The sequence below is a fragment of the Diceros bicornis genome, chromosome 29 (genome assembly GCF_020826845.1).
Source record: "Diceros bicornis minor isolate mBicDic1 chromosome 29, mDicBic1.mat.cur, whole genome shotgun sequence".
NCBI classification, from domain to species: domain Eukaryota; kingdom Metazoa; phylum Chordata; class Mammalia; order Perissodactyla; family Rhinocerotidae; genus Diceros; species Diceros bicornis.
The window spans coordinates 30,342,969-30,369,709 of NC_080768.1; the positions used below are offsets into that span (position 1 = coordinate 30,342,969).

A 26,741-nucleotide genomic window follows, 5' to 3' on the forward strand; every position below is an offset into this window, starting at 1 on the left:
GTCTTTTTAAACGAAAAGCAGGTCAAATCTCCTCTTCTACATAAAAACCAGACAACAGTCACGTAATCACACAAAACTGGTGGCGTGGGGTGGGGATCAGATATAATAAACGTCTTTTTTTCATTTATCCCCTTCCCCCCTCCATTTATTCCTTAATTAGAAGAGAATAAGAGATAGATGGAAATTTGGTGGGCATCCTGGTGGAGGTATCTCAACATTTCAAGGATTTTAGAGGCCAATGGCACTGTTTGTTTATTATATCTAATTTTGCTTCACTATGCATAGTTTATCTTTTCTGACAGAAAAAATAGCAAGAAAATGGCCCAGCAGAGAAAGAAAAAGGAAATCTTTAGCAATCTCTATAGGAAGGAGGCCCTGTCAGGGTAGCTATTGTTGTGAAGTCAGGATATCTTGGAACCAAGTGTTTTAAAGTCAAATTTACTTGGAAACATCAAGCTTCATTTTGCTCCTTGGTTCCAAAGACCTCACTCACCCAGCTCTTTATTAGGCATGCTAATAAAAAGTAAAATAAAAACATTTCTGGCAATCTATGTCTCTTTTCTCTCAAAGTGCCCTGAAGTGGTGGTACAGAGTGGAACTAATACATCCCAAATGTAGGTAGTCAGAGGGAGAAGGAAGAGAAACAAAGGGCCTGGATACTTCACATACTGGATAAGAAGACCTTGATAACCGACTGACTGTATTTGGAATTTTCCTGTTTCCTTCTGAAGGGAGACAGGGAGTTGAATGAAGCACTTATCTAAGAAGTGTCAGAATGCTTTAACAATGTTATTACAAGGATGTTGGTAAAGCGGAGTGAAGATTTTGGCAGGTACAGACGGGATTATATTTGACTGGATGTATTTTCTTGCTACGTGTTAATCTGTACTTTTCTAGTATCAAGCTCTTAAGGAGTTCAGATAAAGGCCTATCAGAGACCCTCCATTCACACTCTCCTCAGTATACATTATAAGGAATTCAGCAACCCAACTGGGACGTGAGTGGAACTAAATGATTTCAGTTGAATGTTTGGGAGAAATCACTCTAAAGCAGGAATCATAGCAGGAGAAGTCTGGCTAAGAAAGAAGTCTCTGGAATATTCCATGTGGGGCTGAGGAATGGGGTGATGGATCATTTCTAACAGGTTACACCCAAATTCAAGTGAAAATCATTTGAAAGAGTCCCAGCTGGGCATCACAGGACCCTGATGAGAGAGAACGATGAAGTCAGAAGTAAAAGTGAAAAAGTTTCATTCAGAAGGAGAGGCATCTAAGAGGGTCTAGATAAAGAAGTTTGGGGTTTCAGAGGCACAAATACCATTTCCACGAGGTCTTAAATATTGGCCCACTGACAAAATGTTAAAATCTCCTCTTTCCCCATATAAGCCAGAGCAATTTTCTGGTATATAAGTAGTTTAAGCTCAAAAAATAAAAAGAAAACTCTTACACAAGAGTTACTAAAATAATAATAAAAGAGTAGCAATTTTCTTCACTATAATAACAATGTTGGTATAGTAGGTCAAAGCATCTGAGAAGCATGTGGCAGTGTGCTTAGCACCAAGGAGGTCTCAGAGGAAGTCAAGTTTTTAAAGTATGCAGAGCGAAGGCAGAGGGAGGAACACATGCAAAAACAAATGTAAAGCAATGGCATGGAACTGAGAAAGAACAGAGTCAAGAGGATAACCCAGAGGGAGAGAAAAGTTATTGGGAAGTGGGACAGCCAAGAATTAGTGATGAACAGATAATAGAGAACAGGGGAAGGGTAGACATGGTGCGTGGAGAATGGATGGCAGACAGGAGACTGAGCTGTTCTACTCCTGCGAGGTTCACTCTTCTCCAATAAAGAAAATTATCTTCAAACTAGAAAGAATAAAACAAACATGGTAAAAAAGAAACGAAAGCCCAAGATAGATGAGCTACTTCAAAAGGCACCTAACTTTTAAATTACATCTAAATCTTTAGGTTCAGATACACTGTATTCTATTATATTTGAGATAAATTTGCAAGTGGGACTTCTTTAAACATATTTTTTGTTTCGAAATAATTATAGATTCACAGGAAGGCACAAAGAAATGTACAGGGTGGTCCTGAGCACAATTCAAGCAACCTCCCCTAACGTTTGCAGATGAGATTTTAAAACCATGGACCACATTTTTGAGAATTCATGGAGAATGAAAAGAACGGTCCCAGAAGACTGACAGATGGACAAATAATTTTAGAATCATCCAAGTGATGGAAAGGCAATTTCTGAAATCTATTTGGTGAGCTTGTAATAGATCTTTTACTAAATTCTAAATTCTAGGGATGACTGATCAATGTTTTGAGTTCATGTGAAGCAGTGATAGTAGGAATAACACTAAGAACAACCAGACCATTTCTTTTTTTGGAAAGAATTTCTTGACTGATAAACCAAGTGACTTTTGTCTCCAGTATATCTACTTTGCCCCCAGCTATTTGAAAAATTCTTTCATTATATGTCTGTTGACAAATTGGTTTTAACTGTAGTATAGTTAGAGGAGGTCATTGCTAGTACCAAGAGATTGACGAATCAGTATCAAAATGGAAGGTGTTTCTGATGGCATGTCACAGGACTTGGGCACTAGCTTGGATGACTGAATAAAAACTCGAAAATGACTTCGGCTGTTGGAAGACTGGCTATTAGAACCACCAAGATGAATTTTGATAATTTTTAAAGAGTCATACTATAGAAATACAGGATGTGAGAAATGTGTTTTGGTAGCAATAATTGTGGAAAGACTTTGGAGTTCATTAAACATCTCAATATGAATCATGAGTGAGAAAAATCAGAGTAATTTGAAGACATTATGTGTCTAACACAAGAGATGATAGAGTCCTACCATACTTTGCACTGTCAAAACCTATCTGGAATATTGTGATCAGTAGTAGTCCCAATTTTAATAGAGATATTGACAAGTCATTACTCATTCAGACAAAGATGAGGGTTCTGGGGACACTCGTTTTAAGAAGAGAGACTGAAGCAGCTGGGTTTGTTATAGCTGTTTTCATATATGGGAAAGGCTATCATGTGGGAGAAGGATTAGGTTAATTATCTGTGGCCTAAGGTATAGAAACAGTGCTAAGATATGGAAGGTGCATCAGTAATAATCTTAAAGTAATATAAGAAAAATATTTTACTCATTAGGAATGGGGTCAAACACCATATTTTAGTGTTGAGGTCAATCAATTTGAGTGTTTGAAGCATAAGGGAGAGATCTTGAAGGAAGATATAAGTTTGGGAATCAACAGTCTATAGTTTGAACGAGATTACTAGGAAGTGGGTCAGAGCAGGCATTCATTTCCTGGGATTCATTTCATCCTAGAGAGTTTTGTTCCTGACTTCAGGAAAGCCAAATTTTGTTTGTATGTGCAATTCTTTGGAGAGATAGTCTACAATAGTCAACAGATTCCCAAAGATCCCACAACCTTTAAATTTAAACTTCCCTTGCATAAGACCATAAAATAATTTTAACTAATAAGAGCACACTTCAGGTACACAAGCTTTTAGGTTGTAGGTAGGGGAATGACAGAGGGTTAAAGACAACTGGGCAAGTTCACAGTGACAGAATTCAATGGAAGGAATTTTGAAATGGTGAGAGTCAGCAGCAGTTCAAATGCTTTGAAAAGGTTTCATAAGACAAAAATTATAACTTGCCTGGAAGAGGGGCTACGCACATGTTGAACAAGGTAAATGATGTGCAAAGCAACAATACAAGAGCTGTCAGAAAGCCAAGTGGCAGACTAATTTAAAATAAATGGTGCAGAAAAGGGCTGTGAGGTCAAATGAAGGGAAGTTTTCATGGAGAGAACTGGAGGTTTAAGAAATCCCTGTGGAACTGGTAGGACATAAGCTAGATCTGCAAGTCAAGACACTTTTTATTTCAACTAAAGGCATTCTTATGGTTATTTAAACTTTCTTCTTCTTATGTCTTCCTTCATACAAGAAGTAGCTAAGTGTTCAAAGATGGCTATTAAGTCACCCCTTGACCTTCTTGCCTCTAGCTTTCAGAGTTCTCAATCCTTGGGGAGGAGACTATCTCTAGTGAAGACCCTCGCAGAACTTGAGTAGGAGTCAGAATTTGACATGAGGGGAAATAAAGAGCCTCTGCCAGGTTCTGAATAAGAGTTGTATCATGACCAGAAACAAAAGTTTAAAGAAGAGCATTTTGAGTCACAACACTGTATGTGAAAAGATGGGGAAAAGGCCAAAAGCAAGTCTCTTATGACCGGCCTAGGGGCAGAGCAGTGGAAATGGGAAGCAGGGGGTGGACTAGAAAAAAACACTGGAGAGGAAGGATCACAGAGCTTGGTAATGCGCAGGATGCGTGATGGATGAGATATCAGAGATTGAACTCTCCTTGACTTCGTAATGTACTTAGCAGCCCCAGTCCTCAGGCAGGTGCAACTTGGAGAAAAGACCAGCATTCAATTGTCTCATCTTTTTATTATATGAGAAGCACAGATGTGTGATAGCCATGGAAGGGAATATGAAAACCAAGGGTGCACTCCATCAGGAGTGCACAGCAAGGAAGACCAAAAGTACCTCTTGATTGGATTTTGTGTTCTGGTTACTGAAATGAAAGAGGAAATGTCCAAAAGTAACTGGAGTGACTATTACCAGAGTTAGATTCTGGACGTCCTCTGAGGATTAGCTTGTACCTGAGCAGAGGAAGCCCAAGGTATAGCATGGCAATCCTCTGGCCATGCTCTGTATGGGGAGGGAAGTATAGAGATCAAGGTGCAAGGGAGCTCTCCACCCTGGTAGGGAGGGCACTAATTACCTGGTGTAGGTAACTTAAATGAAATTGACATTTGTTGAGCCTCTCCTAGGTGGCAGACACTTTCTATACACTTTCTTGTTTAAATCTTACAATAACCCGAGAAGGAAGGAGATGTGAGGGAAGCACAATGAGCATCACGTGAGCACCTGTTGACTGTCTTGATTGCTAATAGTTCTTGGAAAGGCTCTTTTCTGGAGAGAAATAAGCAGGTTCCCTATGGAGGAAGCGTGTGCCTTCTCTGAGACAAGAACACTCCAGATGACGAATCATGAAGCTTTAGGGAAGGTATTAGTCTCAGAATACAATCTGTGCAAAAAGGATGTTAAGATTAGACTTTACGATCAAAGAATATTTGATCACAGAGTGGATGGGACCTTAAGAGTTCCTGCAGTCTCCTCCCTTGATGAAGATAAAGTATTGTTATCATTAGACCCCCTTTTACAGGGCACCCAGTCTCAGGCAGAAGGGCAGCTGGCACTGAGTGGTGACTTGCTCGAGGTCCCTTGATCCTGTGGGTCTCGGCCAGTTTGTGAACCATGAGGACCAGTGGGTGTAATTCGCACTCTGACTTCCACATCTTGCAGGAATGTTGGATTGATTTCTGCTGTAAATGCACAAATTATCAACTTGTGTGCACTGATTTATTTGGCCCCCATTTATTTGACCTTTCCTATCCCAGATGAGGAGACAAGGCATCTATAGCCCACACTCCCTCAGGGCCCACACGAAAGATTCAGATAATGGCAGGGACTGGGTAAGCCGCCTTCTCTTAGGGATGTAGCACTTAGGAAAGAGATTGCTTGCTTCCAGGGCTTACTAGAAAACAAATGTAGCTAAATCCTTTCATGCTGGGTGGATTTAGCTGCATTCCTCGGGTGACTAATATTTCTTCTCAGGGTTCTTTTCTTGAAATCCTTGTGAATGTTGGAAGAGAGATCCCTATAGAGAAAACTACCTCAGTCATAGGGACAACAGCCTCTGAATTATGTTGCAATTTCCAGTGTGAATGCTATGTTAATGCAGTATCATGGGTGACGATGAAAAGGCACCCAAGTCAGGAAATTCAAATTTATGACTTCAGCAACAGTCTTAACTTCTCTCACTCTGTATGCTCAGTGTTTTATGTTATTGTACTTCTGGTGAAATTTATGCCTCGATGTGCATTTTGAGTGAGTTATGGTTACACCGGGAGCCTTAATTTTGCATTTCCTGACTTCTGTGTGTTCAAAGGGACAAGCTTTCAAAAATGGCCTACAAAAAGCACAGTAGACAGGCTGATGTTGTGTATTCCCTTTGCCTGCGGAATGGGAGCAAGGAAGCTCCATGGCTGGGGCATCTTTGAGTACATTCCTGTGACTACAGATTACAGGAGCAGAAGGAGATGGTCCTGGTTGGGGTGGGGACCCTGTGGTCTCAGGTAGACATTCAATCCAGGTGACAAGTGTGAGTTAATGGAAAAGGAAAAGAACATGGATTAATTGTTGTTGTTATGATAGCTATCATTTATTGAGCACCTACTACATACCAGGAATTGTTCTAAGTATTCTACTTAGGTTTTTCATGTTAGCTTTATCTTAACCCTTTGAAGAAGGTTTTATCATCCCCACTATGCACACCAGGACACTGAGTGAAGTAGAAAACATGTAAATTGTGCAACGTCACCTGAGCAGCAGAGCCAGAACTCGGATCTAGCTCTGTTGACTCCAGAGTCCATATTCTATCCTGGGCTGCCCCTCTGGTCACCAAGTCCTGAGATGTCATTGCAGCTCAGTCCCTGCTGGCTGTGTAATCTTCGCAAGGACTTGAACCTCAGTTTCCTCTTTGGTGAAACAGGAATAATACATAGCTAACAGACTACTGTTGGCTTAAGTGGGATCAAGTTTACTTATGACTTTGCTATTATTGATATTCTCTGTCAAGGACTTCCAGATCATGGTGTTGCTCCAGCCAAAGGGAAATAACGATGTCAAAAAGGTCTGTCTTGGGGCCGGCCTGGTGGCGCAAGCAGTTATGTGCTCACGCTCCGCTTCAGTGGCCCAGGGTTGGCAGGTTCAGATCCTGGGCGTGCATCAACACACTGCATGGTAGGCCATGCTGTGACAGCGTCCCATATAAAGTGGAGGCAGATGGGCACGGATGTTAGCTCAGGGCCACTCTTCCTCAAGAAAAAAGCGGGGGATTGGCATCAGATGTTAACTCAGGGCTAGTCCTCCTCGCACACACACAAAAAAATGTCTGTCTTTATTTATCCGTGGTTATAAGCAACATGAGGGCCAGAATCTTTGTTTGTTTTGTTCCTTATGTATATCCAGTGCCTAGAGGAGTGCTTGGCACGTAGACACTGAGTCACATTTGTTGACTGAATAAACAACTTGGATTATGCCAGCTCCCACTCCAGCCTCCCTCTCCTGCCTCCTGCCGTCTTGGGCACAGCTGTGTGCTCTGTACTTGGAACATTCTCTCTCTTCTTTCAGAAAATGGCTGTCTTGTCCAATAGCTGCAGCAACTTAGTTTCTGCTTGGGAACTGACACACTACTCTGGAAACAAGTTAACGTGTTTCTACTCTTGGGAATTTGCAAAGCAACAGAGGTTTTCCGCATCCTATGTCTAAACTCACAGTCATTCTAATGGTGGACTTCTTGATACTGTGCCAGGCTTTCAGGGGGTAGATTTTGGAGATCACCATTTGGCACCCCCCAAATTATATTAGGCTTAGATTCACCTTTGTCCCTGTCCAACAGCAATTGGGCCAAACCCACCAAATCAGTCGTTGCTGCCTGCAGGAGACCCAGCTACCCCAACGAGCGGTGGTTTTTAAGAAGCGCTGAAGTTCGTATATCCTAGCATCTTTGCAATTGTTTTCTGCAACAATTTTCTGCAATTCTGCCTCATGGAGGATTTTTCTCACGTGCCTTACCATTCTAAAGGAGCTTTTCAGGTTTCTGACATTAGTTCTTTTGTTTCTAAGCCCTACGGTCGACAAGCAACCTCAGTGCCTTACTAATTATGTTCGTATCCACTAAGCTTGGAGCTCTAGGCTGCTTTGTGTTGTCATCTCCCTTTTCTTCTGCTGGAGCAAATGATCCCGATAGCATTATCGTCATGGTTAGATATCATCGGTAAGCACCCATTGAAAGTCTCCTATCCCTGTGGAAGAAGAGTCATACTGTAGCTTTCCCGGAAAAAGTATTTTATTGATAGCAAAAGCAAATTTAAAAAGCTATCAGCCAGATTTTTTTTTGAGGGAATGAAGGGGGAAGAGACTGTAGAAAAAAACATCGTTATAACTGTAGGAATTATTGTGTTTAGTAATTTGATTTTCTTTATAATAAACAAAGTAAAAAATTTATTTTGGGGCCAGACTGGTGGCATAGCTTGCAAGTTTGCTATGGAGGCCTGGGGTTTGCCTGTTTGGATCCTGGGTGAGGACCTACTCACCGCTCATCAAGCCATGCTGAGACGGTGTTCCACATAGAAGAACTAGAAGGACCTACAACTAGGATATACAACTATGTACCGGGGCTTTGGGGAGAAAAAAGAAAAAGAGGAAGATTGACAACAGATGTTAGCTCAGGGCCAATCTTCCTCCAAAAAAATTTATTTTGGTTTTATACCTTGTGTGGGTGTGTTTCACTTGAGCTTAAAGTTCCCTTTTCTTGTCAGAAGCAGTAAATTCATTCATCCCTTTCAATAAAAATTGAGAGAGTACCTATTGCGTACCTGATACTCTGTAAAGTGCTGGCTAAAACCAAGTCCCTTGTAGGCGAAACTGAAAATCACAAGAAATGACTGTAATACATTGTGACAAACGCTACCACAGTGCCTCATCCGAGAGTTCATTTTTGTGGCCTCCTGTTCCTGTTTCAGGAAATGGAAGCATTTATGGGAGACGTTCTGAAGGGAATTTCCCCTGGCTCTTCTCCATGTCAGAGGGGACATTTCTTTTGAAGTGTCTCTTATTATCGGAAGACAAAGCTATCCAGAAAGCAGCCTGCGGAAGCCTCAGGCAGTTGTAGGGGACGGAGGTCAGTCAGGATTATTGTTCTGTTGTAATTAATTAAAGAACCTTCAGAAGGTTCCGGAAAGCCGAAGAGATGTGTGCCATGAATATGAGGCAAGTATTTTGGGTTTTGGTGTTTGCTTTCTCTACACTTATGCAGAGGTGCGGCAGGGGTGATGGAATGCTTGATGTCAAATAGTGTATGATATCAAACGAAAGATGTCTGTGTCACAGCAGTGTTCTGGTCTGTCAGCAGTTCTCGACAAGTGTTTGTTTGTTTGGGTAACTGCAGATCCGTCTGGAACCTAAGGTTCCACACCCACAGGTGTGGGCACACGCGCCTTTAAGGTGTCCCTGTTCCTCAGCTGAATGCAGTCCAGCATTCAGCAAGTGACTTGAAAACAGCGTCAGTATCTGGTATGTCAGTGAACTTGGGGATAGTCCCAATTCTAAATTTTCTGCCCCTTTTTCAGACTTTGTTTCACACCATGTGTCCTGACTTGGGGCTTACAATATATGAGTCCTCATGAATATTAGATTTCAGTATTCTTTTCCTGGCACGTTAGCCACGTTTTAAGTGGTGTTTCTTTGCCGTCCAATAGCTCTGGTTTTCTCCTTGTCCTTGGTGGCTGCCACGTCCACTCCAGCTCTCCTCTTCAGTGTACCCTCATGAACTCTCCCAGGCCCTGGTATTTCCCATCCAGATGTCACCATTTGACCTTAGAGACTGAGAGCGGGTTATGGTGTGTGAGGGCAGGGGAGTGACAAGACAGTGCTCTGGAGGTCACCTGGGTTACACAGCTTGTCTTCAAGTACCCTGTCTGCCCCTGAGTGGAAATTGAGTGAACAGCCAGGAGGGCAGAGGTTGGACATTTCTATGATCCTAAATTTCCCACTCCAGCTGTTTGACTCTTGTTGTGCGCCCTTGAGGACGTCTTTTAACTCCTCTGTGGCTCAGGTTTCCTCATCTGAAAAATGGGGATGAAAACTGTACTGACTTCATGGTGTAGCTGTGAGGATTAGATGTGTTAATACATGTAATTAGAACAGTGACTGGAAGATTGGAGACACAATATAAATATTTGCTTTTAATATCACAACTACTACTATTACCACTACAATCCATTAGTAAGTTTTCACTTTTTTGTTTTTTGTTTATTGCAGTAATATTGGTTTATAAAAAAATATGGAACGCTTCACGAATTTGGGTGTCATCCTTGCGCAGGGGCCATGCTAATCTTCTCTGTATCGTTCCAATTTTAGTATATGTGCTGCTGAAGCAAGCACAGTAAGTTTTCACTTCTAAGTTTTCAGCGTAACACACACCATGACACAGGCCTCTGGGAAGTGCCTGTGAGCACAGGGAAGGAGAGAAGAGAGTAAGAAGCTAACCGTAACAAAGACAGAATCCCTCCTTTTCCCTGCACCACCTAGGGCAGGTTAGTTACAAGGGTTGTCAGGACCCTGTTGAATCTCATGGGGTTGTTCCAGCAGCTCACATCCGTTCTAGAATCTGTACCCTTTTTTTCTTTTTGTTTGTCTCAGCTTGCATAGCCACCCCCTACCCCATCAAGTTGCTAGCTGTCACTCTCCACTCTGACTCAGCCAATAGGCATCTTAAAAAACAACACAGGGAAATTCACAGCCAAGCATCACAACTTTATCTATTGTCTTTGCTCCTCACTCTCTGTGCACAAGGTTCCTTAAAATGAAGTTTCAGGTCTTTATTGGCATGCCACCTTTTACTCCTCTATCAACTCCATAACGAATCATGCCATGTGCAGTGCAATTTGGCTTGGAATTTGAGCTTTGAATTTTACTCAAGAAATTATGTATTCCTAAATATTGGCCTTTAGTTCTACTATGTGAGTCTGGATGATACGTTCATATATTTCCTGTCTATTCAGATTACTGGTAACATGGATGATTAAGTGTTCGTCAAGTTGTTTTGTTTTACTTAAACTCTAACCTCCTTCTCTAACCCTTGAGTTATTTTTTTCAAGAGATCAGCCAGTTTATGTTTGGTTGTGTAGAAAAAAAAAAAAGAGTGTCTTATGGTGATTAGATAGAGGCCAATGTGCTTTCAGAAAACGTAATTTTCTTAAGATACTGGAGCATGCTGACTTCCTTTCTTTGACACAAATATTACTCCTTATCTAGACTTACTAATGAGATTAACCTAGAAAATGGACTTGCCAAGTGGAGAGTTTGTTTTAAAGTTGAACATTTACCTAGTTGAAAAAAATTTTATGAAATTGTTAATTAAAAAAAATCCAGGTGGTAAAAAAGAACAATTAAATAATATTCATTAAATATAGAATTTCAGCCCAAAAATATAAAAAGGAGAAAAAAAAAAGAGAGAGAAATGCTAGCCAAGGGAGAATAAAAGCAGTTTGCAGTCAACAGTGGCTGCCAGTGCCAAGCAAGGTGCACACGGGCTTTGACGGGGTGTTCCTCTAGAAGTCATGGAGTCGGGCAAACGACAGACAGCTGCCTGATCACTGAGACTGCTGCCGCTGTCCCTGGCCACAGTGGTGCATAGGGAGAGTCTGTGATGAAAGTGTGCCCATTATCGGGAATGTAGAAGTTAGAATAGAGGCCAGAAGCTGAACGGAAGGTGGACAAAAAGGAAAATTTTGTTCTTTTTCTATTCCAAGGTGCTTAATTTTTGCTTAATCCTCTGTTCTCTGTTTATCACACACAGCCTTCTTCAATTTTAGACACCATCACATGCATATATTTATTACCTTTATCATCTTTTAATGTACTATATAGTGTGCCATTTATTTCACTGATTTTCTGTCCCCTCTGTTAGAATCTAAGCTCAGTGAGGGCAGGATGTTTTGTCTATTTTGTTCTCCACTCTATCTCCAGTCTCTAAGATAGCACCTGGCACATAGTAGGTGCTCCATTAATGTTTTGTGAGGAAGCATTTGATTCCCTCCCAGTTCCCCAAACAAAATACCACTCCCCTTAACCTCCCGCAGAATACACAGATGTTCAGCCATAGTTACCTTTCTTAGAATCATGGGTTTTTTGAGCCTAAAGAAATTAGGAGGTTGACTAGTCTAACCCCTTAATTTTACTGATAAAGAAGTGGAGGCCCAGACACATAGCAAATTAATAAAATAACAGGAGTAGAAATCAAAACTCCTAGACGACTACTCTTTCCCCAAACTACCATTTTCCCATTAATTTCACTATATACTCTTTTCCGCTACTGGAATAGCTGTGCCCTCCTCCTTCATAAGAGCAGAATCCTGAGGGTTTCTCCTGGGTTAAGGGCTCAGTGATGCTGAGCCACCCTGGGATCACTTTTGTGACCTGTCTGTTGGTCACAGTCCAAAAGAATGGATTCCACACTGTTGAGGACTTTTATTCAGCCTATGGGTCTTCAGACACACACATTCTCCTCTCTCTCCCACTGTCAGGTTCCAGCACAAGCCCCACCAAGTCCATGAAGTTTTCCCCTTTGAATTCAGCCCATATGGATGTCACATTTCTTTGCTATGCTAAGATAACCTCAAGTGCCTATAACAACCAATGCAGTAACATAAATGAGGGAAACTGCTCAGAGTGGATCCAACCTTGGATCCAGGATTGCTAGATCTTTCTATTTTTAAGGAAGCTGAAGTTTCCCAGCACTAAGTTTCCCATTGTCACTGGTCTTTAACTTTTCACTCTGTCCTTTCAGGGATCAACAGGAAGAGTGATCTCCAGGGGCAGAGATCTTGCTTTCTCAGTGTTAGGCACCATCTCTCCTCCTGTGAATGCCCTGCCCACCACACTTCATCACATAAACTCTTCACACCACACTGAAGGGATCCTATCAGAACGCGTGAGGGGGCAGTACAAGCCAAATCTCACTGTGTGGCTAATGGATGGAGACTTCCCTATCGCCCTCGTCTTTCAGACCTGGGAGCTGTCTGTAGTCCCACTCTGGAGACTTCTATTGTCTCCTTCTCTTAGATCAACCTGGCTTTCCTAAATCCCTTGGAGAGGGGTCTCTTTTCTTTTCTGCATTCAGGCCTACTTCCACATGCCTTTAGGTTAGAACTGCTGTTCCTCCAGCCTCATTTCTCACCAACTCCACTACTGTTTTCCCTGGGGGTTGCTTTCGTGAAATCCTGGAGGAGCGCATGCTGGGGCATGAGCCTGCTGCCCTCCCTTGAGCAGCTGCCCTTGCACCTTCTCGGCCTCCCATTGGACGTTCCTGTTTTCTCTCTCTTTCATTCTTTCTTGCTTTTAAGGCTTTGCCAAGAGCCTATTCTTTTATCACCCTAACTCTGGATCAAGTTTTCCCCTATTTCTTCAAGGTTCCCTTGGAAGCCACTTTCTATTTTTTTGCTCTTTGCAATTTGAAGATGGAGCTGAGGATTTCTACCTCTTTGATTTATGAATCTCCTCCTAAAGAGTCCATGATAACCATCAGCAATGAAAAAGCTGCCTCCATCTTTCCCTGAGAGGTTCTTCTTTTTCTCTTATTAGTGAGGGAACTGTAGGAAATAGATGCTTATCTTTTGCCTGTCTCTTGGGTGGTCTTTGACATCTCAGTCCCTTTGTGGGGACATCTCTGCTGAAGCTTGTCCCTGGCATAGACAGACTGCTCTTGGCTTACCGTCTGGAGTCTCTTCTTCCTCAACTCTGAAGAAATGAATTCAAGATATTTTTTTAATAAATCCAAACCTTTTTTTCTTGACCATTAATATAGATAGTATAAAATGATCATCATTTCTTTCATTCCTCAGAGCAAACACTAGTTAGTTCAATGAGCAGGAAAGACATTCTATGGCTCTAAGAAGGCAAATTTCAATATGTTGTCAATGAAAATTTATGAATTACTAGAGCTGAAAGTCTAGAGCTTTTCAGTGTTGTTGTCTGGGGCCAAGGTCAGGTAACGATTACTGGGCAAGATGAGGAGACTGGATTTGGCCACATTGTGAAGACCTAGAATACCATGTAAAAGGTCCTGGAATTTATCCAAGAGAAATACATTTATTTAGGTATGAGTGCTAAGTTTTAGAATAAAATCACTGAGGTCACAGGATGGAAGATGGGTTTTAAAGAGAGAAGCCAGGATTAGGAAGACTAGCTGGGGCCACTGTGATAGAGAAGAGTGATAGATTCAAGGGACGTTGCAGAGAAAGAACTGGCAGGATTTGAGGTTGGTGAGGAAAAGGGAGGAATTATATTTGATGTTGGGAATTTCAGACGCAGGAATGAAGATGAGTGATGTAAGGGCAGAGAGGATACTCTCAAGCTGAACTTGCAGATGGTTCTGAAGTCATCTCTGCAGCAGGCTTCATCTTCCAGTGTCTAGTGGAGCCCACACAGAATCCTGGGAGAACCAATGAAAGTTCTTGGTGACTGAGGCCACTTCCTTTCCTCTGCTTTGTAAAACAGAGGGGCTATAAGGGATTCTTCATGGGACAATTGCTCACAAGGCTACCTCAACTCCTGTCAGAAAAGGCTGCCTTGAGAACCTTTTGGAAACGTCACTACTGGAATTAAGGATCAGGGCTTTTGCCTACTGAAATTTATGTTTTCCAATAGTAATCTGGAAACTACTGTTCAAGTTTTCAAAAGTAAGTGTACAGCATTAAAAAAATGTAGTTGTTAACTGAAGAAAGTAATATAGAAAGTAATTATGACTCCCTGTGACCAGCCTGAGATAGAGTCACACCCTGGGCAAACCCGTAGCAAACTTCATAATTTAAAAATAATTTTCTAAATGTTTATAAATCCAATTTATGATGATTATTTTTAAAGGAATGGCCACTGCATTCCCTGTTATTTAAAGTTATAAAACTAAATAATCTTAAGGAAAAACATCTATCAATAACCCCCAGCCTTCTGCATTGTACCCTAAAAACATGAGGATTTCCTTTCCTAAGTAACTGACTTTCTCTCTCATAATGGCATTATTCTTACTCAGAGAACCATCACTTTCTGATTGAGATTCTCATCTGGGCTAAACTTAGTTACCCTTGTCCCTTTGACCAAGTTTATTTTTGCCTCCAGCCCTCTCCCACCATCTCATTCAGGTACCTCTCTTCTACTCGTTAACCTTCCCCCACCACGGGGGATTGGTCCACACCTGGCTTGAAGACTTGTGGATTTAATATGCACAATTTTATTACTTCACCTTCGTTTTTGGAGGATCTGGAATTCTAGATTTATAACTTTTCTCTTTCAGTACTTTAAAGATGTTCCATTTTTGTACCTTGTATTGTTTCCAATGAGTGGTCTGCAGTTTTCTTTGTTTCATTTTCTTATTTATTATTGTAAAGTCTCGTCTTCCTTCCAGCTATTGTTAGTATTTCATTTTTAGCTCATGTTTCTAGCAACTTGAATATTGATGTGATTATCTTTCTTGGGGTTTATTGAACTTTTTGGAGCTGTTGGTTTATAGTTTTCAAAAACCTGTAAATTTTTTTGGCCATTATTTCTTCAAACATTTTTTATTCTTCCACCTCTTTTATATACTCCAATAATATATGTGTTAGTCTGCTGATTACTGTCACATAGGTCACTGAGTCTCTGGGTACAGGTCTTTCTCAACTTACAATGGGGTTATGTCCCAATAAACCCAATGTAAGTTGAAATATTGTAAGTCAAACATGTGTTTAATGCATTTAACCTACCGAATATCACAGCTTAGCCTAGCCTACTTTAAGCATGCTCAGAACACTTACATTAGCCTACAGGTGGTCAAAATAATCTAACACAAAGCCTATTTTATAATGAAGTGTTGAATATCTCATGTAATTTATTGAATACTTTACCGAAAGTGAAAAACAGAGTGGTTGTATGGGTACAAAATGGTTATAATGGTTGTGTTTACCCTCATGATCGCACAATTGAATGGGAGCTGTTGAAACATTATAAGTTGGGGACTGTCTGTATTTATTTTTTCGATCTTTTTCATCTCTATAGTTTGTATAATATCTATTGCTCTATCTTCAAGTTTACTGATTTTCTTTTCTGCAATGTCTAATCTGTTGATAATTCCATCTATCTAACCTGCTGGTAATTCCATCCAGGGAATTTTTAATTTTAGATATCATAATTTTTAGCTCTAAAAGTTTCATTTTATTCTTTTTAGATCTTCCATTTCTCTCCTCATTATGTTTGTGTTTTTACTTTAAATCTTTAGCATATTTATAAGAACCATTTTAAAGTCTACTAAGTCCATCATTTGTGTTATTTCTGGGTCTGTTTCTGCCCATAGATGTTTTTCCTGTTTACACCGACATTTTCCTGCATCTTTGTATGTCTCAACATTTATATTTGAATGTTGAACACTGTGATACTATGTTGTTAAGTGTCTGGATTTTGTTGTCTTTTTGAAAGAGTGGTGAACTTTGTTTTGGCAGGTAGTTAGGTAATTTTAAGATCAGCTTGATCCTTTCAAAGCTACCTTAAAATCTTGTTAGAGCAGATGTAGGGTAGTTTTTGCTCTGGAGATGGTTGAGCCCTACTACTAAGGTATGAATCTTCTGGAATCTCTTCTAAATATCTGAATGTTCAATATATTCTCTCTATTCTGGCTAGTAAGAATTTAAATGTCTCCAGCTATGTGTAAACTCTGGAAATTTTTAAGATGAAAAATCTCCAGTAGTTTTTTGCCCAGTGTGGTGGGGTTTCACCCACATCTGTCCAGCTTATTATTTGGCACTAGTTCAAGTAGACCTAGATGTAGATTTCAGGAGTTCTTTCTCTGCATAGCTTCCCCCTGCCCCTCCCTCACCACCCCCAGGTACTCTTCTTTCCAAATTTCAACCTCCTTTGCCTCCCCTAATTTCAGTATTTGTCTTCTCAACTAAGGGAGACCTTCATGCTTTGCTTGAATTTCCCCCCGTGCCATGATTTGGAACATATCTCCAAGTAGAAATAAATCCAGGATAATTGCGTGGCTCACCTCATGACCTCATTTATTTACCTTTTCTCATGAATCACTGTTCTGAACTTCTTGTTATCAAATATCTAAAAACAGCTGTTTCCTATGGTTTGTCTGGTATTCTAGGTTATTTATGGTGAGAGGTAAGTTTGATAGGAATTACTCTGATATGGCCAGAGGTGGGAATTTGATCTGCAAAATGTATTAAAATTTGAGATTTACATAAAAATCTAGATTTAGATCTCCTTTTGAAAAATAGGAGGTTCTAGAAATTCTTACCTTTCATAGGATGGTTTGACTGGAGTTGAGTTGCAAATTCAAAGTTTTAGGTTGAATATACATTCTCAAGTTTCTGATTTCCACAAGCTAGCTTCACTCAATTATTTAGCCTGCTACACTCTTTACATCTTTGTGATTGCAAACTCAGATTTATACTACTATAAAGTAGTACTAGTGAGTATTACTAGCCAAATAATTACAGCCTTTGCACTATGGATAAAAAAGCAAAACTTTAAAATGACAGTATTTCATGTGATATTCCAGAAACTATAACATCCAGCGTTAAAGAAAAATGCAAGATGTTATAGTGGCACAAAGATACAGATGAAGCAAGTTTTAAATGGAATCAAAATATTTAAATATTTTGAGATGGCAATATTGAAGAAGAAGCTACCTAGTTACTTATTCACATATAAGTAAGGTGAAAAAAAAATGTTGGAACAAATGTACCTATGTAGCATCTTTGTCATATTGTTTTAAAAATGGCATTGATGGTGACTAGTTTGAGCATTTGGCTCTTCCCATTCAAATCATGTCTTATTGTCTTTACTGATTTTGAGTGTACTATTTCTTTAGTCCCATTATCCTCCCAGATCCTTAGACCCAAATCTGTAGTTATCTTTTTCCCCTTCCTCCTGATCCTCCATCTTGTTAGCTCAGAAGATGACTGATTTGACTGTTATAGTTTCTCTCTCATCTCTTCTCACTGTTCGCATTACTAACATCATCTTTGCTTAGTTCCTTGTTTCCCAAGCTAGCTGCTACAATGCGTAGTGCCCCAAATTAATCTTCCTAATGTAAACTCAGATCAAATCACTTCCCTGCTTAAAAACTGTCCATGTTTTCTTGGAGTTTATAGAATAAAATAAAACCTTCTTAGTCTTTCATTCAAGGTCTTCTCCAATTTAATCACAGACTTGCTCTCTTATCTTGTTTCTCACTGCTCCCATTTATGTATCCTGCCTCCAAGAAGTTAAGAAATACTACTGAGAGCTGAAGTAAATGCGTGTCCTGAAGAGGCCTCAAACCTTCCAGATTCCTCTTTGCTTTGTCCCTGCCATTGCCTCTATTTGAATGTGTCTACACCAATATTTATGTATCCAGACTTAATCTGTGACTCAACACTCAGCTCAATGGCTAACTTCTATATGAGATCTTTCTTTCCCCCATTTTAAGATTTTCTCTCTGACCATTGGACAACTGTAGCAGTTATCTATCAGTATTAAGTTGGAATGGAACACTCATAACTTTGCATTATAATTATTTGTATTTATATATAATATGCTTGGACATCCTGATAAATTATTTTTCTGAAGGAAGGATTCAAGTTCAGCACTCTATCCTTTACATCCCCTTGCACAGCACATTGTTGACTCTTGATAAACATTAACAGAATGAATCTTTTACTTCTCTGAACTCCATGGTGCAATCATCTAACACTATAATTTTCATTGCAAGTAAATATATTGCTTACTAACACAATCATTTACATTTAGTATTTTTTCTTTACTTTTTAATATTCACAGACATTCTTATTTATCATGGTAATGTTAGAATCTGACATTGTTCTCAATATTATCTTGTATATTTCAAGAGGCCTGAAATAAAAACAATCAAAAGATCTGGAAGCCTACAGGCTCCCTTCTTAATCATGTATCTTGGCAGTGAGAGTTGCAATATGTTACCATCTATTAATTAAATCTGTACTCTGGTGAATTAGCCAAGAGAGAGAACATTTTTTTAAAAATAAACCAAGAAGGATGAGGAGGATAATAAGCCTAGGAAACCACTTGGGTAATCAGAACCTTTGGTGTAGCAACACCAGGGCCATACCCTTTTCTGAGTGGCAGTGAGAAAACGACAGGGAGGCATGGAGGCCAAGTAAGAACCTAAATATTTTGGCTGGAAAATCACCATTGAAATATTACATTGCTTTATAACATATTAATTAAAAATATTAATCCACAAGGAAGAGTCAATTAGGGCTTGATCAGAATTGGAGTGTTAGATACAGATAAAATTTTAAAGACCATCTAGGTTCTAGAATATTACTAACCATTACTGCATCACAGATCTCTTTTAAACTCTGTTGATAGCTATGGACCTTATCTCTAGAAAAATGCATACAAAATTAGCCTTAGGTTGAGACTTTTTGATTCAGAACACATTTCTTCATTATAGGCAAGGAAAATTCATCTTGGGAAGAGCTGGCAAATTTGCTCAAGATCATATAGGAAGTTAGGAACAGAGAGGTGGTGTCTCTAGAAAGTGCGTCCAGAACTCAAGCCCCAATCTTGGGTTTTATACAACACATTTTCTCTCCTGGGTAGTGTCCAACAAATAAAGTAATCAATTTTCTTTGCATAAAACTCATTTATTATTTTGCTCTCCAGGAGGGAAACTGAAATAAAAATCTAATAACTTTTGTGTCAGGCACTGTACCAGGTCACATACACTATTTTACTACTATAGCAACCATAGATAATATTATTCTTAATTTACTTTGAGGAAATGAAGATTAAGAGAGATTAAGTGACTGTCTCAAATTCACACAGATATGAAAGAGGGCTCCAATATGAATCCACAGGTCTTACCTCAGTTTTAGTTTTTTTTCTGCTATGTCTCCTCATCTTTCATTATGCTAAGCTAGCTCTCTAGAAAAGCTTTTTTTAATCTGGCAAAAGAATTAAGGCTTATTGATACTATTGCAGAAACTACGACTAAGTATATTTAAAGAAATAAAAACTTTATGTAGAAAACCTACCAGCAGAATTGTTTGGGAATGTCTGGATCTGTCCTTACTTCTTTTCGCACAATTTTTCCAGTTATTATTTCCATCAAGTTTGCCTACCTCTCCCTTCCCCATTTAAAACATCAGCCCCAAAGCTGATCACACAGCTCGTGGAACCATTTTGGAAAGCCACCTGTTAATATGCATCACCAGCCTTAAAATTTTGTCTGCATTCTGTCTCGGTAATTTGAGTTCTATCAATTTATCCTAAGGAAATTGTTGCATAACAAACATCAGAAAGTGTACCAAGATATATGTGTAAAATTGTTTATTATGATATAGAAGTTATGAGACAAACTAAGCATCTAGCAATGGAAAAGTATATGTTCATACAACGCAAAACATGCAGCCGTTAGAAATGAAGTTGCAGACATATTTATTGGCATCGAAATAGGTTCATAGTATAATTTTTGAGCTGAATATGATTCTATTATACATAGAGTTCTGTGACTTTTTCTCATTGTTTTGAAAGTCTATATATTATTATATAATATGAATATATATTATTTACTTTCTTATTGATACTTATATCAGTTTTTTTCCTTTTCTTTTTTTCTTTTTCCTACTGTAATGGTCCTTATGTCCCTTGTAGGAATCAAGGCAGCATCTCTAACTTAGATATTTCCCTTCCAAACTGCTCCTCTTCCTCCAAGGAGGAGAGCCTCTGTGCTTTCTCTTTCCCTCTTATGCCAACTTTCCTTAGATGCGTGTTACGTTCTGCCCACACTATTAATAATAGTAAAACCCTGTGATCTAGGTCAGTCAGATTTAGCTTTTGAAATGTAAAGGCGAGATTGTGAAACTTAGAAACTGTTTTCCTCACTCAACAAACCTTGGCTTTCAAGACAATTTCTTTGCTGTGGAATCAAAAATTATAATTTTGAAGTTAAAATTTGAATATTGCCTCTTTCTTTTCTTTGCATTTCTGCTTTGAAATCCAAATTTTTATCCAATGGAGGCCCTTAGTTAAATAGGTCACAGAGAAGAAAGTGAGAAAAAAAAAGCATATTACGTATTTTAAAAAATATTAACCCCATTAAAGATTTACTTTATAGTTTAATTTCAAAAGGTAAAAGATCTTTGTAATAAGTTTTCCTATGCAAGAACACGATATATCTTTTAAATAACATAGGACTTCTTATATTTCCAAAAATATGTTATTATTTTCTTCATAAACACCTCATGTATTCATTATTACATTTATTACTAGGTAGTTGATAGTGGTAGTTGCTATTTTAGCTGTGATATTTTGTTTTCATTTTATTTTTATTTTTTATTTATTTTTTTAAACAGTTTTATTATTATTATTATTATTTTTTGTGAGGAAGATCAGCCCTGAGCTAACATCCGTGCTAATCCTCCTCTTTTTTTGCTGAGGAAGACTGGCCCTGAGCTAACATCTATTGCCAATCCTCCTCATTTTTTTTCCCCAAAGCCCCAGTAGATAGTTGTATGTCATAGTTGCACATCCTTCTAGTTGCTGTATGTGGGACGCGGCCTCAGCATGGCCGGAGAAGCGGTGCGTCCGTGCACGCCTGGAATCCAAACCCCGGGCCGCCAGTAGTGGAGCGCATGCACTTAACTGCTAAGCCACGGGGCCGGCCCCTCATTTTATTTTTAAATTATTGACAGTGTTCAGGAAAGCAATTGATTTTGTAGGTTTATTTGGCATATAAGCTACTTTGTTGAAACCTTTTATCTTTTCTAATCTTCTCGGAGGTGGGGAGGGATTCTTCTCTTCTACGTCCTAGAGAGACAATATCGTCAGCAAGTATTGATAATCTTATCTCTTCTTTTTGAATATTTATTCTTGTTATTTTTTGTTGGTGTGTTTTGCATTAGTTACCACCTTAAAGAAAATAAGAAAATGTTGAAGTATATCATTGATACAGGATACCCTTCTCTCTCTTTTTCTCTTTATTTTCTCTTTCTCTTTAATTTCTCTTTAGAGATTGCTTCTAATATTTTACCACTAAATGTAATATTTTTGTTAGCTACCCATTCAGGCTATGGGATTTTCTTCCTGTTCCTAGTCACTAGGGAATTTAACTTTTTAAAAAATTCAGGAATGGTGGCATCTATTATTGAGATTTGCGCCTTTCTCCTCCTTTAATATTTTGATCTAGTGAATGACATGGATTGATTTCTCAATGTTGGACCCTTCTTATATTCTTCAGTAAATCCTATTTGGTCATGGTATATTACTAGATTTAATTTGTAAATACTTTAGCATTTTGTATCATAGTGTTGGTTAATGACAATGGCCTATAGTTGGGAACCTGTCCATCAATTTCTATGCTTTGGAATGGTTTATGTAACATAAGAATGATCTTTTCCTGGATGTTTTGGCACAATATAATGCCAAGAGAGTAAAGCAATTTATAGACCATTATGTATAATATGATCTGTTTTTGAAAATATAAATACATATGTGAAAAAATCTGGATGAATATATCAAAGATTAATAATATTTCTTAGGGGATACATTATGGTTGTTTTTTCTTTCCTCCTGCTGAACTACAATTTTTGTACTTGTCTATAGTAGATGCAAATTTTGGGGGGAAAAACGGGGTTATCAAATGACACATAGGTGCAGAAGCATACAAAAAGCATGTGACAAGAGACCACTTAGCCTGGTTATGTGCTCTCAGGTACTCTAAACAAGTACACCTTGCACTGTAGACTTGATTTCTCTGTGCCAAACCCTCCTGTCCCCAGGTAACATATCCCAATTTCTAGAATGTGCTCTCCATATCTGTACCCACTTCCAACTTCTGACCTGGTTTGTTCTAATCTGACCTTTTCATGGACCTTCTGACGCTACTCTCTTTATGGATACCATAACCTGTTTTTTTCCTGATTTGGGGGAATCCTCTGAGTATGCAGTGTCTCCTGTCCCCTTTACTTCTCCATGACTCCACCCACATTGTCATACCCATCATTTGCCTCTGGGTTGGGAGTTGACACTGCTCTGGTAAAGGGAACAGGGTTAATGAAGAGTTTCTGGGTTAGCTCTCCTTGGGCTTCTCTCAGGCTGTGTTCTATATACCTCCATTGCTTCATCTGGATGTTAGAAACATGAGGATTCTACATTGGCCACTGACTGAAATTTACTTTTATTTTTGACTTGGGAGAAAAAGGATTTTCCCAAGTGGATCTATTGAGTAGGGCTGAAGTAGTTACAGAGCTCCCATTTCTGTTCTTTCCAAAGTTTTCTCTTACACTTTAGGGTTAGGGTTCTCAGCGGTTTCCATAGCCATTTAGAAATAATCTAGGGCAGCAAATATCCTCTGCTTCAATAGCCTGAACTAGTTTAGGTTTGATCATACTGCAGTTTGGGGAATCCTTCTCACCATATCTCTTCCTCTCCATTTGGGCTGTAGCTACTGTGTGATGAGTATTCTCAGAATTGCCAAATCAGCAAACACAATGCCACTTAAGCCATCTCCTTGGTCAAAATGGTGTTCTCTCCCATCACTGCTCTCTCATAGGGCTAATGGAGGTGCCTTCCTGGGGGTATGGGAAATAGGTAGTCTCTTCTCTCTAGCTATTTGTCATAACGCAGTTTTAATCTCTGTTTATGTCTCATGTTTAAGGGCCCTCCTCTGAAATGTAGCAAACTGGTCTTGATCAAGTGGTTAGGCTGTTGTAGTTTCTTATGATAGTTCCAGACAAAGTCTTCCCATTCAGAGTCATTAGCCTCACCTAGACGGGGTTCCAAATTTAGTGACAATGTAGCTTAATGGTTAAGAGGATGGAGTCTGGAATAGATTGCCTGGGTCTAAAATGAGCTCCACCAATTTAATCATGTGTACTAGAGCAAATTAATCTTTCTTCACTTTCCTAGTCTGTAAAATTGGGGGAAATAACAGTATTATGTCGTTGGGCATAGTAAGTGAGAAAATGAACATAAAGCTCTTAGCAGAGTACCTGGCTTGTGGCAATTTGTCAATAAATTCTATCTATTATTATGTTTTTAAGTGTGCCTGAGGTAATGTTCAGAAGCAGTGCCCCTGGCTCTGGGGGTCACTTCCCACTCATTGCCTTCACTGCCCAAACACATCCTCCTTGTCCACTGAGTAATTCCACACTGGGTCCGCAGGTTCACAGTCTTGCTCTCCTTAGCAACTCCTGGTTTTAACAACAGTGTGGATGACACAGACAAAACTTCCTGTCCTCATAGTTCTTCAATCTCCTCCTCATCAATGATCTTCTGTCCCACTTGCGCCTTGTTGTCCATGCTTGGAGCCATACCCCAGCTCTCGTTACCTCTTAAATTGTTCATTGATATTCACTCCCTAATACAATTTGTGCCCTTTCTCTTAACTTTCCAATGTACCCTCATTTCAACAGTACTTGGATCTCATCAAATCCTCTCCAATCCCTTGCCCTTACCATTTTCCATCACTGAGCTCCTTCCTTTCTTCTCCTGTCTCTGTATTCAGCCTACCTTTCATGATCCTGCACTATAATTCCACCTTGTCCATTGCACTTACTTCCAAAAATGCCAGCTTTTGGATAAATCCAACCTCTTGTCCCCATGAGACCTTTATGGAAATAAATAAAGCTGAAATAACTAGATTGAACACGAGAAAAGAAAAATCTCTGCCTAAGAGAGAGAAAATTACAGATGATCTTGCTACAGGCTTTTCAGAGATGTATGTATATCCCCTAAACAACCCAAGTCTTTATATCTTGCTGAAATCTAAGCAAAAGGGTTGATTTATGCTGATTGTCTATTTGTTTATTTATACTGTGATTTATTTTAAAAATGTGTCTATGTGAAATAAGCTACACAGAATTGACTTCATTTAGAAAGTTGTGCATTTTTGTCTGTTAGAATTATTGGTTTTTTTGTTTGTTTGTTTAGCTTATTGTAGTGGAGAACTGGTATGTAATAGTACAGCAACATTAACATTAGTATATATATTCTACTAATCTAATGCGACAGTCTTAAGGTTGCTGACTCATAGCATTGCTTGGAAGTGAGTTTGAATCTGGGAAAATTGCGAAGTTCAGTATGTAATTTTCTAAACGTTTCGGGCTAAAATTTAAAAAGTAAATTTTATAAGATTAGATTCCAAAAGACTTTACTGCAATGTAGTATTTACCAACTACTGGGGGGTAGGGAGACTATATCTTGTTTTCCATAATTACATCTTAGGTCTTTTTTCCAGAAGCCATTTGAAAATGTGTGTGTGTAGACAATATTAGGGAAAAAATTAGAATATTTCTTATGGGGGGGAAAAAAAAACAACAACATAAATAAATTAAGAGCAACAAATAATATTGATTGCCTACTTCATTCCAGGCCCAGTTTTCTCACTAAATTTTACAAAGAACTAGATCTGGCTTTTTTTTTAATAAGGGAGATAAGGCTCAAGTTCTTTTTTTCTCCATGCAAACTTGTTTTCTAAATGCCAGTCATAATTTTAAAAAAGGCACTCTTGTAACACTGGATAAATGGCTCACTTGCACTGAGTGTAGAATGAGGGCAGGTCAATGGGAGACCTGTGTTTGGCAGAACTCAAATCAATCCACCTGCCTTTGTTAAGAACTTTTTTTATGCAGAAAATTTATTTTTGACACTTTCTTTTGTAAGCAAATTTATCACACTGCTTACTTAAGTGATGAAAAGGCTGAAACAATATTCTTTGCCAGCTTTTTTCTATAAATATGGTTAGTACTTTGCACAAAAAAAGAATTTAATTTGGGACGGTGCTTCACCACAAGTCAAGAGAATGAGAGAGGTGGAGATAAAGGGAGACAGAGAAAAGAGGAGAAATGAGGGCTCGAGAGGGACCAGTTAGCAGGATAGCATCAACTGTGTGCCTAGCATCAAGTTCAGAGCCTTAGAGAATGTGGAAAGAAATAAAATAAGACTCTTCCCTGCCTGACAGATGGCACGTTCATCTTCTGTGGCCACCGTGCACAGGTAAGCAATGACCCTGTGCCTCTAATGATTCTTGTTTTTTTCATCAGCGTCTTTTTGGCCTACACAGTCTCCTGCAGTTTATCACATTCAACCAAACCAGGGAATATCACTGCTTTCTTTACCACTGTGTCCCCAGCATCTGGCCTGATGGGTGCTCAAATATTTGTTGAATAATAAATTGATAAATGAAACACCACAAATATCTGAATGGAGATTTGTAGTGGGGAATAGGATGAACAGATGGAGAATTCAAAAGCGATCTGCGTGAAGAGGTAAGTTTTGGAGTCTATCAGGATTTTGCAGTTGGAATTCATTTCTGTCCAAGCACGATGTTTGTCTAGACTGAAGGCAAGGTTGATCTACTTCATCCTCCACTGTCCTTTGTGATGGTTTAGTGTTATTTGCCAAGTATTCAGATTCTTCTCATTGGAGATCAGCTGCCTGACTTTGTTCTAGCCTGTGAGTTTAAGTGGAAGTGACATATGTCACTTTCAAGCACAACAGTTAACTGGTAAGGTAAGACTCTTCCGAGTTCTGTGTGTTCTTCAACCATGCTTACCCACAATGTTCCCAATACTGACTAATTTATCAACCTGGCTCCAATGCAGACATCGTAGAATGGAGGCTCTGGCAGACCTTCAACGACATGTAATATGAGCCAGAAATAAACCTTTGTTGTTCTAAGCTCTGAGACGTCGGTGGTGTTTTACCATAAGATAATGTAGCCCTGTCTTGATTGATATGCATCTCCACCTAAAATACATAAGTAGGTCTACCCTGGGTTTTCCCATACCTCATTCTTGATCTTTGTATTCTCCTTACCTGACTTTTCTTTCCTTCCTTTCCACTCACTGAAATCCTAACCCTTCTTCAAAGACCCAACTTGAGAGAGTCTTACCTTATTCAAAACCTTCCCTATGTTAGTACTCAGAGCTGTGTCCTTCCTCTTGAGTTCCTGAAGTCAGCATTGTAGGTGCTATTTGTTTCTTTCCTATTGCTTTGTATGCTATTTTTTCAAATGAGCACGTATTATTTCC

At 39.1% G+C, this 26,741-nt stretch overlaps 1 non-coding gene across 1 annotated transcript; it reads right to left on the bottom strand.

Moving 5' to 3' along the window:
- Nucleotides 1-9,979: 9,979 nt before the first annotated feature.
- Nucleotides 9,980-10,086, bottom strand: LOC131394143 (U6 spliceosomal RNA). Its single transcript, XR_009216076.1, has one exon. It is a non-coding gene; the product is annotated as a U6 spliceosomal RNA (small nuclear RNA).
- Nucleotides 10,087-26,741: the final 16,655 nt, after the last annotated feature.